The following is a 13,872-nucleotide window of genomic DNA, read 5'->3' as shown; positions in this document are numbered from 1 at the left end:
TGAGGTTCAGTAATAATTTTTACTATTTACTGAACTACGGTAGCTGTCAGACCCAATTTTGCAACATTACCGAACAGGCCGAAAAGTCAGTAAAAACAATTACCGACTTTTCAGTAGTTGATGTTTTTTTACTGACTTGTCGTCAACATCAAATCAAAACAAACTGATGCGCATGCGGGAAAGTGTCAAATGAGAATCTCCTGCTGTAGAATCGACCGGCGCCGGAAGACACGGCTATTGCAACCAAACTTTTCCTGCACCTATTTTGCACTTTCTCGTGGTAAGTAGTCGAAATTTAGTGACAAAATCAACTATTTTAAGGCTTAGCACGATTTTAACTGCTTACGTTGGAAAATTCGGTTGGTTTCCATACAGGAGGTAAATTCATCTGCATCATTGAGTTTGCCTCTTGTATGCAAACCAACCAAATAATGGTTTTGTCACACATTTTTCGATTACTTCCACTGAGATATAAGCATACCGTAGATATTTATTCGTACGAAAAATGCATGTCGATGTTCATGTCGATTGGGTTTTAATTTGTATTGATTTCTGAAAAAACAGTATCCGGAGAAGCAAAGCATGAAGCATGAGAGCCAGTAAAAACGCTCAACAATTTTACTGACTATGTCAGTTATTTCCACCAATCAAAACATATTTTGGATTACTGGGTTTTTTCGGTAATCGTAAAAATTACCGAAAAAACCGTAGTTCTATAACCCAGTAAAATTTTACTGGGTCGTGTCGTATTCCCACGCGTATTCCAACATGGTTGAATCGTTCCGAAATTACATTTACATTTACGATTTAATTTTGAGCTCCAAAAAAACGCGACTGCTTTCGTTAAAGCTCGATCACAGAATGAATTCCCTATTTTCTTCCTCGCTCCTCGACTGTCGCTCGTCACACGAGCTTTTTCGTCTTTTTCCGGTCCAACTATGCGTTTTTCAAAGCGTTTTAGCATATCCAGATTCCATTACCATCGTTACTCAAAGCTTTCGACAAATAAATAGCTTTTTTTATTTCATCGTGTATATCGCTATAATTTATAGCAAGCCTCTCGCTTGAAATATTTCACCAGAACGATTTCGCCCGCATTAGCTGTCAAAATATCGTTCAGTGGCTTTTATTATTTACATTGTACTGACGTGAGTAAAAGTATATAGATCTGTGACTACGACGGCATGCAGCTAACGGTCCGACGTCCAACAGCTCAGAACAGTAAGTTTATATACATTTATATACAGTCGCTTTTCCCACAACTGCTGGATATTCTGTTCCATCGAGGTAACGGTCTATTTACTACATCTGCCGTTGCCTCTACTCTCATTTTGTTAGAAAAAAAACGGTAAATAGAGTATTGCTGTAAACATAAACAAACGAAATTCATTTCAGCGTTGAATTTTATTTTATTTCTCTTTGTATTGTCATTTCAAAATCCATTACACCCGTTCAAATCAATTTCATTTTTATTATTTCAGAGTTCATTGATCATCTCTATTTGCTGCAAAACGCAGCAACTCACCAGAAAACATGGTAAACGTAGTCATCGTTAAAACGTTTCGGAGGATTGATGGCATTCCTTTGGCGCAGATTCCTATCGGAAGAAGTCTTAGCATGCTGAACCTCTGGTCGAGAGTTGACATTTTCACTAAGGAGCACCGGACTCCCATTATCATCGATAATTTCTTCAAGATGAGCCTCATTATCCTCAGCCTCCGCAAGTGTCTTCGGTGTGAAATTACAGCTCGAAGTTGGATCATTTGATGCGTAGCATTCGGGTGCCTTTTTCACCTCTCGCACATTTCGAGAATATTGAATCCCTCCTGCGCTCATGACAACTATTTTGGCACCTTCCCTGGCAATCACCGTGTACCGTTCTGCTGAAAACGTAGGGTCTGTTTTGCTCTTTTTGGATTGGGCAAGTAAGACGATATCACCAACTTGGATGTTGGACGGTTTAGCTCCCCGTACAGCATCGGCGTACGATTTACTTGCCATTTTAGCCTCTGCATCTTTCTCTTCCAATTCGCTGCGGTCAATGGTTTCAACAGGGACCCACAAACTAGGGAAGGTTCCCCGATATCTCCATCCAACCATCATCTCGAATGGGGTCACACCTAATCTTGAATGAGGAACCACTGTGTTGTGTCTATGAACATAGCGACGTAATGCAAGCCTCCAATTAATACCGTCAATTCTTGAGGCCGCCAAAGCTTTGATGATACCTTGATTCTGTCTTTCGACAGATCCGTTCGACTGTGGGCTCAGAGGTATCGATTTCCGGATTTCCACGCCCTTGTTCTGCCAAAATTGTATAAATTCTGCACTTTGGAAGGGTGGCCCATTATCGCTCTGCAAAATTATCGGACATCCCCAGATATGAAAAACTTCGCAGAGGGCATTATTTGTGCTGCTAGCATCAATATTCTTCATTTCAGCAACACAGAGATATCTGGAATAGGTATCAATAACGACTAATAGCTCTCCGGATCCATAGGTTGGCACCGATAGAAAATCTATTTGTAATATCTCCCATGGTCCGTTCGGTAAATCTCGGCTCGATAGTGGTAACGGTGGGTTTCGTTTAGATAACTGCGCACATGTTTCACAGCATTTCATGAATCGTGAGATTTCAGTTGACATACGAGGCCACCAAAAGTGAAGCCGCATAATTCGCTTTGTAGCGACTTCTCCCACATGACCTTCGTGTGCTAATTGCATTGCTTTGTTACGAAGAGACACTGGCAGAATCGTTCGATCGCTTTTAAACACCATCGCTCCCAGGATATGTAAGTGTTTCTTTTGTGCCTCGTAACTGCGCAACTCCGCTGGCCATTTATCTGAGGTAATAGCTTTTCTTACTAATTCCAACTCGATGTCTTTTTCTGAAGCACTTTCGATATCGTTCCACGTCAGTTGCATGTATCCAATATCCAGTGCATATAAATAATGGCTATCTTCGTCCTCGTCGAATGGAGCGTCCTTCTGTGTGGCTGGGATTAACCTTGAAAGAGCATCAGCAATATTCTGGTACCCTGGAACACGTTCGATAGTAAAATCATAAGGCTGCAGACGTAATGCCCAGCTTTCTGCTCTTGATACAGCACGTTTGCCCAATCTATGATTAGAGTTAAAAATAAATTGATTGGCTTCTGCATCCGTACGAATGATAAAGCTCTTGGCAATCAGGTAGAAAGAAAATTTTTCTACCGCCCACACAACAGCTAACGCTTCCTTCTGTGTCTGTGGATATTTCTGTTCAGCTGATGTCAATACTTTTGACGCACAGGCAATTATCCTCGGTATTCCTTCTGTATTGAATTGGGTCAAAACTGCTCCGAGTCCGATTGGTGACGCGTCGACAAATAATTCGGTTCTATCGTTCGTGTCGAAATAGCCCAGCCTCTTGATTCCGTTGAGTGCTTCCTCCTTGAAGTAGTTAAATTCCTTTTCTTCGTCATCCGACCAATAAAAAGAATCTGATGTAGACAATTTTCGAAGAAATTCCGTCTTTGTGGCACGATGAGGAACAAATTTATCTATGAAGGTTATTAATCCCAAGAAGCTTTTGACCTCGGAGCAAGTAGTAGGCGTCCGAAAATGTTTTATTGCTTCTATTTTTTCCTCGTTGATCTGCCATCCCTTTGGTGTTAAAGTAAATCCTAGGAATCCTGCTGTCTGAGTTCCAAATGAACACTTGCTCTCGTTTAATTTAACATTATGATTTTTCAATCGAGAAAGCACTTCAGACAGATTTTTATCGTGTTCATCCTTCGTGGCTCCGAAGACTAGCACATCATCCAGATAGTTTTTACACCCTTTACAACCTGCCAGGACCTTACGCTGCATAGCTTCCTGGAAGAGGTCCGGAGCATTGCATAGACCGAAGGGCAGTCTCACGCAACGGTACATGCCGAATTCCGTGTAGAAGTTTGTTAGATGTCTAGCTTCTTCGTCGAGTTCCATGTGAAAGAAGGCATTAGACAGATCGATGGTCGAGAACCATTTTGCGCCTTTCAACTCTACCAAAATTTTCTCCAAAGTAGGCATTGCAAACGGTGTACGATAAATATATCGATTGGGTCCTCTCAGATCGACAACCAGGCGAATGTCATCCTTGCCTTTTGGGACTACAAGCATCGACGAACAAAACGACGTGTCCATTCCTTCCACAATGGGTTCGATTATATTCGCCTTTACCAGACTCTGTAGCCGTTTTTCAACCAAAGGCTTCACAGCCAGTGGAATATTGGAAAAAACATTCCTACACGGAGGTTTGGATTTGTCGTAAAATATTTTTACGGGTGGAATATTGAACTTCGGGAATATTTGGTCTTCTTCTATTGCAGCAATTCCTTCGACAAATCTGTGAGCTCCAACAGATCGTTGTGATGGCTGAACAGGCACCTTCAGACCGAGCATCAAAATGCTGTACCTTGACGCAGTAGCTCTACTGAGGAGAGCTCGATTTTCCTTGACGACATAAAATTTCTCCAGTAGTATCGGTCGATCTGAAGTGATGTACAGGAATGCATCGAATGTGGCGAGAACCTCGATGATATTTTCTGTCGCATAAGCTTTAAGTGGACGATCTGCAGATTCCCGAATGTTGAACACCTCCCTACAGAACTCAGGGTTCTCGATCAGCTTACGAAACATACATTCGGTGAAGGTGTTTACTTGAGCGCCCGAGTCAATAAGAAAGACGCATTTCATCCCAGCTACCGTAGCTGTAACGAAACCATCATCGAAATCGCCCAAAGTCGCTTGTACCTAACATTGGAGAATGGCAACAAATAATCACATATTTTTGTCAAGCTATCAATGCTTAATTACTTACTCGTTGTACCACCTTAACGTTCATTTGTGGAATACAAGTCAAACTTTGATCGCTGAATTTCAAGTCGTCAATATCTTGCTCTTCAATATCGGTCGTTAGATTGGTCGCAGTATCAATTTCCAACCATTGACGTTGAGATTTACTAGATTTCATCTTGGGCCCACGAAGAATAGGCGGCGATCCAACATCCTAATGAATTAATACGCAATATAAATGCTGCGCTACTTAAGTTCGATGACATTTCACTTCGGATGTGAGCAATGAAATTCAATATTGTAGTCATTCAAACTAACAGGATTTATTTTTATTATTATCATTATTTTTGTGTTTTGTTTTATGACAACTTTAAAGGAAATTTATGCTTAGAAAATGACAGACGAGTAATGATGTCTCAGATATTTCAGATTCAATAAAAAATGTGAAAATAATTAATGAAGATGAAGAGACTTTGTAGATCGAGTGAAAATGCCATCATTTACCATTTATATCAGAGTTTCATTATTTTCACTCACGTTTTCGTTGTCGACGGTACCTTCATCCGTTTTTGAAACAACAGCGATTTGTTGTGGTACCTCTTGAGAAATACTGACCGCTCGCTGATTCCTCGCTGGTTCAATTCTGGTCTTACAGGCTCGTTGGAGATGTCCTTGAATTCCACAGCCATTGCAAATCTTCCCCTTGGCGAAACATAAATGCGGTGAATGGAATGCACTGAGGCATCTCCAGCACATTTTGGTTTGTCTTGCGCTGCTACTGTTGATGTATCCATCGCGTTGTGGTCTCCATTCATTCAATTTTTTCTGTAGTGGTCGTTGATAAGGCTTGGCTCTAGTCTGGATCCGTTCCGGGAATTTATACTTTTGCTGGTATGGTGCTGTAACTGCCGCAACTGTAGCCTGACATGTTTTTCCTTGCTTCCGCATGACATATTCCTCGTTCAGCCTGATTGATTCTATTTCTCTCACTCTATCGATGAGGTCCGTAAAACATCCCTGTTTACTCAACAATCTCAGAGCCGTGGTACGTACTTCTTTTTCTCGAGCGTGTTCTGCAATCGTAGCTGCGGTTTCCTCAAACTCTTTTACCTCGTCGTACCCGCAGAGCCGAGCAGTGGATCCAACTCTGGTGACGAATGATAAATCTGTTTCGTTGTCGAGCTGAGCCATTAATGACAATTTCCTACGCATAAGCATAATATCCGAGGAAGACCCAAAATACGACTTCAGTCGGTTCATTGCATTAGAAAATGGTTTCGTTTCAGCATTCGGATCGTCATTTTGGGATTTTGTGTTCCTGAATATTTCCAAAAGCTTAGGCCCGGCTTTCACTTTGAACACAGTGAACATGGTGTGTTCGTCATCAACTCCTGCTAAACTCATCGAATCGAGCAGGAGATCTTTCCATAGCTCAAATGTATGTCGATGGATATCCCCATCTTCCGCTGGCTTACATTCAGGCACACTTATCGAAGCTACTGAAAGTTGGTTCATCGACGAAAGAAACCTTGACTCCTCTTGATTTGTAACGGTTCGACTGAAGTTTCTTCCAACGCTCTTCTGACTGTCCTTAGTTGTGTTTCGCACTTCACAAATTCGTGATTCGTCATCGCGGGAAAGAAAACGTGATTCGTCCTCTGCTGACTCTCCATCATCATACTGGGACTCTTCATGGTCATCATCTTGAATTATTCCGGTCGAGTAACGCTCTGGTCCTTCCTGTTCTTCATCATTTCGAGGCTCCACCTGGTGTTTGTCCTGAGCCGTTTCTCCCATGTTTCGTGTGCTGCTAAGCCTGTTTCCTCTCTCGAATCCAAAGCTGCCGCTTGTTGAGGAATCTTCGATAGACCATTGTATGTCACGACGGTTGACATGCGATTTGGTTTCCATTCGACTTTGCTTCAGCTTCTTTTTAAGCAATCTGATTTTTGCTTGCTTGGCCGCCAGTGCACGAGCCATTTTCTTGAGTTTGCTCTTTTTCTTCGGCTTCTTTGGCGTTGGACTCTCTAAAATAAAATCGAAACAAACACAAATTAATTAAGAATTAAATTAATTTGCTTTTGTTCATTGTTTTACAGTATTTGTTATTTATTGCTGAGCCATAATTCGTCATTTATTTATTTCTTTTATTTATTTATTTATCTTTTTTTTTTTTTCTTTTTTTTTTTTTTTTTTGTTACTTTGGCATGCTTACGTAAACTCTCTCACGGAAGCTATTATTGTTGAGTGAACTCTCTCACATTTTTTTTTTTTTCCATTCTTGTTACCCGTGAACTCTCTCACAGACAATTTACTTGTGAACTCTCTCACACTAATTTTGTTTTGTGGATTATTATAATAATTCATCCTTACGTGAACTCTCTCACGAAAGGCATGCTTACGTGAACTCTCTTACTTAAGTCATTATTTTGTGAACTCACTCACAGCATTTTTTCTTGTTACCCGTGAACTCTCTCACGGATATTTTACTTGTGAACTCTCTCACATAATTTTGTTTTGTGGATTATTATAATAATTCATCCTTACGTGAACTCTCTCACGAAAGGCATGCTTACGTGAACTCTCTCACTTAAGTCATTATTTTGTGAACTCACTCACAGCATTTTTTCTTGTTACCCGTGAACTCTCTCACGGATATTTTACTTGTGAACTCTCTCACATAATTTTGTTTTGTGGATTATTATAATAATTCATCCTTACGTGAACTCTCTCACGAAAGGCATGCTTACGTGAACTCTCTCACTTAAGTCATTATTTTGTGAACTCACTCACAGCATTTTTTCTTGTTACCCGTGAACTCTCTCACGGATATTTTACTTGTGAACTCTCTCACATAATTTTGTTTTGTGGATTATTATAATAATTCATCCTTACGTGAACTCTCTCACGAAAGGCATGCTTATGTGAACTCTCTCACTCACAGCATTTTTTCTTGTTACCCGTGAACTCTCTCACGGATATTATACTTGTGAACTCTCTCACATAATTTTGTTTTGTGGATTATTATAATAATTCATCCTAACGTGAACTCTCTCACGAAAGGCATGCTTACGTGAACTCTCTCACTGAAGCCATTATTTTGTGAACTCTCTCACAGTTTTTTTTTTTTTTTTTTTAGTTACCCGCAAACTCTCTCACGGATAAAATTACTTGTGAACTCTCTCACAGTAAATTGTTTTATGAATTATCATAATAATCCATCCAAACGTGAACTCTCTCACGGAAGCCATTTTGAAAAAAAAACATGAGGATTCATATTTCGTTCAAAACGTTGTATTTTAGTTCAACTTACCTGCCGACTGTGCCATGTCGTATTCCCACGCGTATTCCAACATGGTTGAATCGTTCCGAAATTACATTTACATTTACGATTTAATTTTGAGCTCCAAAAAAACGCGACTGCTTTCGTTAAAGCTCGATCACAGAATGAATTCCCTATTTTCTTCCTCGCTCCTCGACTGTCGCTCGTCACACGAGCTTTTTCGTCTTTTTCCGGTCCAACTATGCGTTTTTCAAAGCGTTTTAGCATATCCAGATTCCATTACCATCGTTACTCAAAGCTTTCGACAAATAAATAGCTTTTTTTATTTCATCGTGTATATCGCTATAATTTATAGCAAGCCTCTCGCTTGAAATATTTCACCAGAACGATTTCGCCCGCATTAGCTGTCAAAATATCGTTCAGTGGCTTTTATTATTTACATTGTACTGACGTGAGTAAAAGTATATAGATCTGTGACTACGACGGCATGCAGCTAACGGTCCGACGTCCAACAGCTCAGAACAGTAAGTTTATATACATTTATATACAGTCGCTTTTCCCACAACTGCTGGATATTCTGTTCCATCGAGGTAACGGTCTATTTACTACAGGTCGGTAATCTGAATTGGCTGTGTATAAGAATGAAGTAAAAAGGGAGCAAAACCGCGGTTGTTCCTTTCCTCCGGGGAACGCCGCGTGTCTTTTTGAGCAAAGCGCTAATACATTACGCTCACTTTGTGGAGAAAACCAGGAAGGGTAGGGACTGGCCGTTTTGTTTACAAACATCTGAGACAGGTAGTCGGACAATTGACTTCTGATTGGTTGGAGAAACAGTGTTATCTATTCTAATACGGTCGCACCTACTCCATGTGTGCTCTATACTTCTTTCTCTCTTTTCTACAATTTCGTGCACACTTATTAATTTTAGTTTCAACACCTTGTGGGCCAGGCAGTAAGGGCCCATTCACATATTTCATAACGCTGGAGGGGGTGGGTGGGTGTCTTCAAGATGTTACAGGTCATACAAAATTCGGAAAATATTCTTACCAAATGCGTTATGAGGGGGTGGGTGGGTGTTGAAAATGGCCATTTTTGGCGTTATGAAATTTGTGAATAAACACTAATGACTTCTGATTGGTTGGAGAAAAAGTGGTGTAAGAAATTGTTCTAATGCAGCCGCATCTGCGCGTAGCGTACTCTACTTTTATCTCTCTTTTTAACTATTTCGTTCGCACTATTCGCAGCACGGTTAGTTTCAGTTTGAGCGTTATCCAGGCCAGACAGTAATGTTTGTAAACAAAACGGCCAGCAGGTGAAAGATGGCCTCCCGGATAAAAACGTATCATTCAGTGAATGGGATAAACCATTAATGTACAATATAACGTATTGGATACAATACAGCGTATTGTAATTGAATGTCGAAGCAATATTATTCTTGTTTGGATATACAATTCAAAAACAATATAATATATTGTAACAGAACATTGTATTGTTTTCAATTGGTTTTATACCTTACAATTTTTGTCAAATTCCTATTTTCGCGTAAAACAACTGTTGCTTTTTTCTATGTAGCTTCGCTGAAAGAAATAAACAAAACAAGTTCAGAAAGCAAGAAATGTTAGGTGAAAAATATTCAAAAAGTAAAAATAAGTAGTTTTTTAGAAGTCGCTTGACATTAGCTGTAACGACGAATGCAACCATGATACAGTTCGTTGAATTGTTTTTGTATTGTACAACAATACACGAATTGCTAATCAAGACAATACATGAACATTATATCGTATTGTATTTTCAAAATGTTTGTATGAGAAAATATCTATATTTGTATTGTTACGATACTTAACCACCCATACATTATATTGCAAAAATCTCATATACCATACAGTGAACTGTTCAAAACAATATATTGTACTGTAATTGTATTGTCATTTTACATATACTGTATTGTTTTTCCAATATATTGAATGGTACTGTTTCAATACGTTATATTGTTTTTGTATTGTATTTTTTATTCGGGCTCCTAGCCACTTTCGCCAAGTCAGATAACCTTACTCTGGCTACAGAGTACAATGCCCATTGCACGGTGACGTCATCAGAAAATCGTTCTCTTTGCTTCCTTCGGGAAATATGAAAACAACAGTGCCAGTACCTGTCAAAGTTGACAGGTACTGGCACCATTGTTTTCAAGTTTTGTTGAAGAGCGAAAAGCTAGGTATGCTGTTTCGCTCAAGAAAAGTAAAAATTTCTGCCTAAGAAATGGTCAAGAAATTTCCTACAGTGAGCTCCATTTGAATTGACATTTCTTTTCAACTGCGTACTGCGATCAAAGGGTTTGTTCATAAATTTCATAACGCTAAAATGGCCATTTTCGACACCCACTCACCGCCTCGTAACGCTTTTTGTATAAATATTTTACAAATTTTGTATGAGCCGTAACAGCACGAGGACACCCACCCACCCCCTTCAGCGTTATGGAATTTGTGAATGGGCCCAAACAAAAATGCTTTTCTTGCAAGAAATTTCCCACGCATCGAGATAGGCGATTACATTTCTGTTGAAGTGCATACTTCGCTAAAGAGAGAGAATTTCGCCGTGAAATGCCTAATAGACGGCTACTTGACATGTCCGTTCGATATGATACCGCACAGCTGGTGTTAAGTTTTTAAAAATGCGCATTTGCCCCAAGTTCCACGCGCGGAATTCTTCAGAAAAGGAATGACCGCGTTTGATGAATCACCGCTTTGTATGAGGTAATGAACTAGTGAATGAATGTTGCTGGCGTCACTTTCGGAACATCTTCAGTTCGACAGTTAGTTTGTGTTCAGACAGCCCGGACTAGATGATATTTTGATGCTCTAAACGTCCGTTAAGGACACCATCAATTCTGATTAAAACAAAGAAACTAGCAACACTGCTGAGAGCGCATGGGGCTCTGCACAAAAATGTACCTCTCCCCTTCACTCTTTCAGGTAATTTGTAAACAACAAGGCCAGTAAAAGTCAAAATCTCATGCAAAATCAAAACAGTGCAGAGCCCCATAGCTTTGTTAAGCGAAGTATGCACTTCAACCGAAAAGTAATCGCCTATCTCGATGCGTGAAAAATTTCTTGCAAGAAATGGTCAAGAAAAGAATTTTCCTTTGATCGCAGTACACAGTTGAAAAGAAATGTCAGAAATGGAGCTCTCTCTAGAAAATTTCTTAACCATTTCTTCCGCAGAAATTTTTACTTTTCTTGAGCGGAACAGCATACTTAGCAATTCCCAAGAAACATTTGCCTATTTTATAATCATTTATTAAGCAATTTTTCACAACTACATACTGAATAGTTGCTTTATTATATTACTTTGCAGCTGCTACGCACACATTGTTCAAGCAAATCTGGCGAAATTATTAAGCTTCTTATCATTTAGTGACTGTAATCATATATTGTAATGATGTTTATTCAGGTTTCACTTAGCTTAATAAGGATTGATGATTTAACAACGCTAGTTTAACAAACTACATTATTGCAGTTTAATTCAGCATCATGTTTAACAACATTTTAATTATTTCCAAGTGAAGCCTTTGTTCAGGCGTTGCTCACACAAATTTGGAGAAGTTATAAAGCGTGTCGTTGTATATTGACTTTATTCTACAACTTCAAAAACGCTTTATAAGCATTCATCTCAGCTTTTATTCAACTGCCACAAAATTGATTGAAAACAAATAAATTACTAAAAATAGCTAACACTGTATACATCAAATGCAGTGTATACCTTTACCATGAATTAATAACCACACTTTCAATAATTACCTGAATACTGGATTCAAACTCGAGACCTTCCCATCGTCAGCGGTATACCTTGCCATCTGCGCCATCCTTGAATTCATATATCAGCCTTCCAGTGCGCAATATAAACCTCTTGTAGCTGATTATTGATCATGCTTGAGCTTCTATTCAACAATAACTAATCAACACGTGCTATGCTGATCAACAACTGAATAAGCGCATTACTTCTGCTGCTGTTCAGTACTGATGCGAGCTGAACACAGAGGGCTATTTATAGCGCACAGTGAGAAAATTTATTACAATGCTGGTCAAAAATAAAGTTTATTCACAAAGTAAAAACAGTCTGAAATGATTAATCGAATTTCATAATAAGTTTTAACTTGTTAAAACTTCAATTGAATTGTTCATCTAACTATACTAAAATTCATTTATTAAATGTATGATATTTCTACTAGGTTAATATTTTAATTAATTGTCGCACTTTTTTCCATCTATTAAACATTATACAAATATAAAATATATTTCAATCAATAATCCTATGTCAGAAGACTGATTCAAAATATTTTCTAAACATATTTGAATATTGTATTGAGAAAGCATCAGTTATTATTGTATCCAACATGTTTTTATATATTAGTTAGTTATAGTGACGAATTCGCCAAGGGCGAAAAGCCACTCAAATAAAGATAAATAATAATAATATTAGTAAGTTGAACATTGCAATACATTAGGAATACAACGCAATTTTTAGATATTTTGTCCATTTTTCAAAAATTTGGCTATGGTGTGACCTATTTTGTAAGGCTTCTTTGTTGCTGAACAATGTGTTCAGTAATCGTTATTTTAGACTTCTTTGGATGACCTGCTCGGATGATATATCTATGTTGTATTAGGATTTTATAAAATACCTATTCAGCTTTTAATCATGTTCATGTTAAACACGGAAACAGCTGAAGTGCGAAGCAACCAAAACGTTAGTTCGTCTCCTGTACATCTGTTTACACAATTATATTTGCTTGGTGGAATATTGGCTCTTTAATAGAAGGAAAAATGACTTGTTCAACTCATTAGTAAAACAATCTTGACAAGTCGTCAGAGATTCTTTGGAGAAGTTTAATAAGTGTTGATTCTACTATTATTCATTCCAATGAAAAATGTTGAACATTGACTTAAATTTGGATCTAAATACCATATTCTCAGCTCTTTGTAGGGCATTTTTTCAGCTGTCACCATTATTCAACAATAATTAACGATGTATATGTTTATTTGTGACACTGTACTGTAAGTTGGGTAACCACTTTCATGTAACTATTGTTAAATTATTATGTATAATTTGATTATCATTAAAAAGGTTATGCTTAGTAACTTTTTCCGATATCAATAACGTCGCAGATGATGATCACTACATTTGGAAAAAATAAATTTTGATATTTTTAATCCAATGTGATTCGAACTTTACCCTCGTTGATCCATTACGTCGCCATTGCGTCCATTACGTTAATCCATCCTTGGATTTGATTTGAAAAACATTTGAAACATTTGAAAATAACATAAAAAGCCATAATGCGTTTTGCTTGAATAAGAGCATACTAATATACTGTTATTCACATTGTTTATAAGTTTTACTAATCATGCTGGTCAACATTTTAAGTATTAGACACTGAAACTTTTGTACGATTTGTTGTTAATCAAATGTTCAATATTCTACTAAAATGATGGCTACAACCTATAGAAGCTTTTAATCAGTTAATTGTTAAACTTCTTATGTGTTGTAGAACAAAAGCTACTATATTTGCATTTTCGGAGGTTTATTCAGCTCTTATGCAAAACACAAACTGCACGTGGAATAACAGCTTTTTTATAAGCGGAAATTAATTTTATTCAATTAATGATTCAACTTAAAATTTGTTCAGCAATGGTTGCTGCTATGCAGCTTGTATTAAGCACGTAAGTATCTTAAAAGCTACCAATTGTTCCTTGGGTTTTCATTCGCGACTACGA

The sequence above is a fragment of the Aedes aegypti genome, chromosome 3 (genome assembly GCF_002204515.2).
Source record: "Aedes aegypti strain LVP_AGWG chromosome 3, AaegL5.0 Primary Assembly, whole genome shotgun sequence".
Classification (NCBI taxonomy): Eukaryota; Metazoa; Arthropoda; class Insecta; order Diptera; family Culicidae; genus Aedes; species Aedes aegypti.
The sequence above is the reverse complement of the archived record's forward strand: the minus strand, read 5'-3'. Positions refer to the sequence as shown.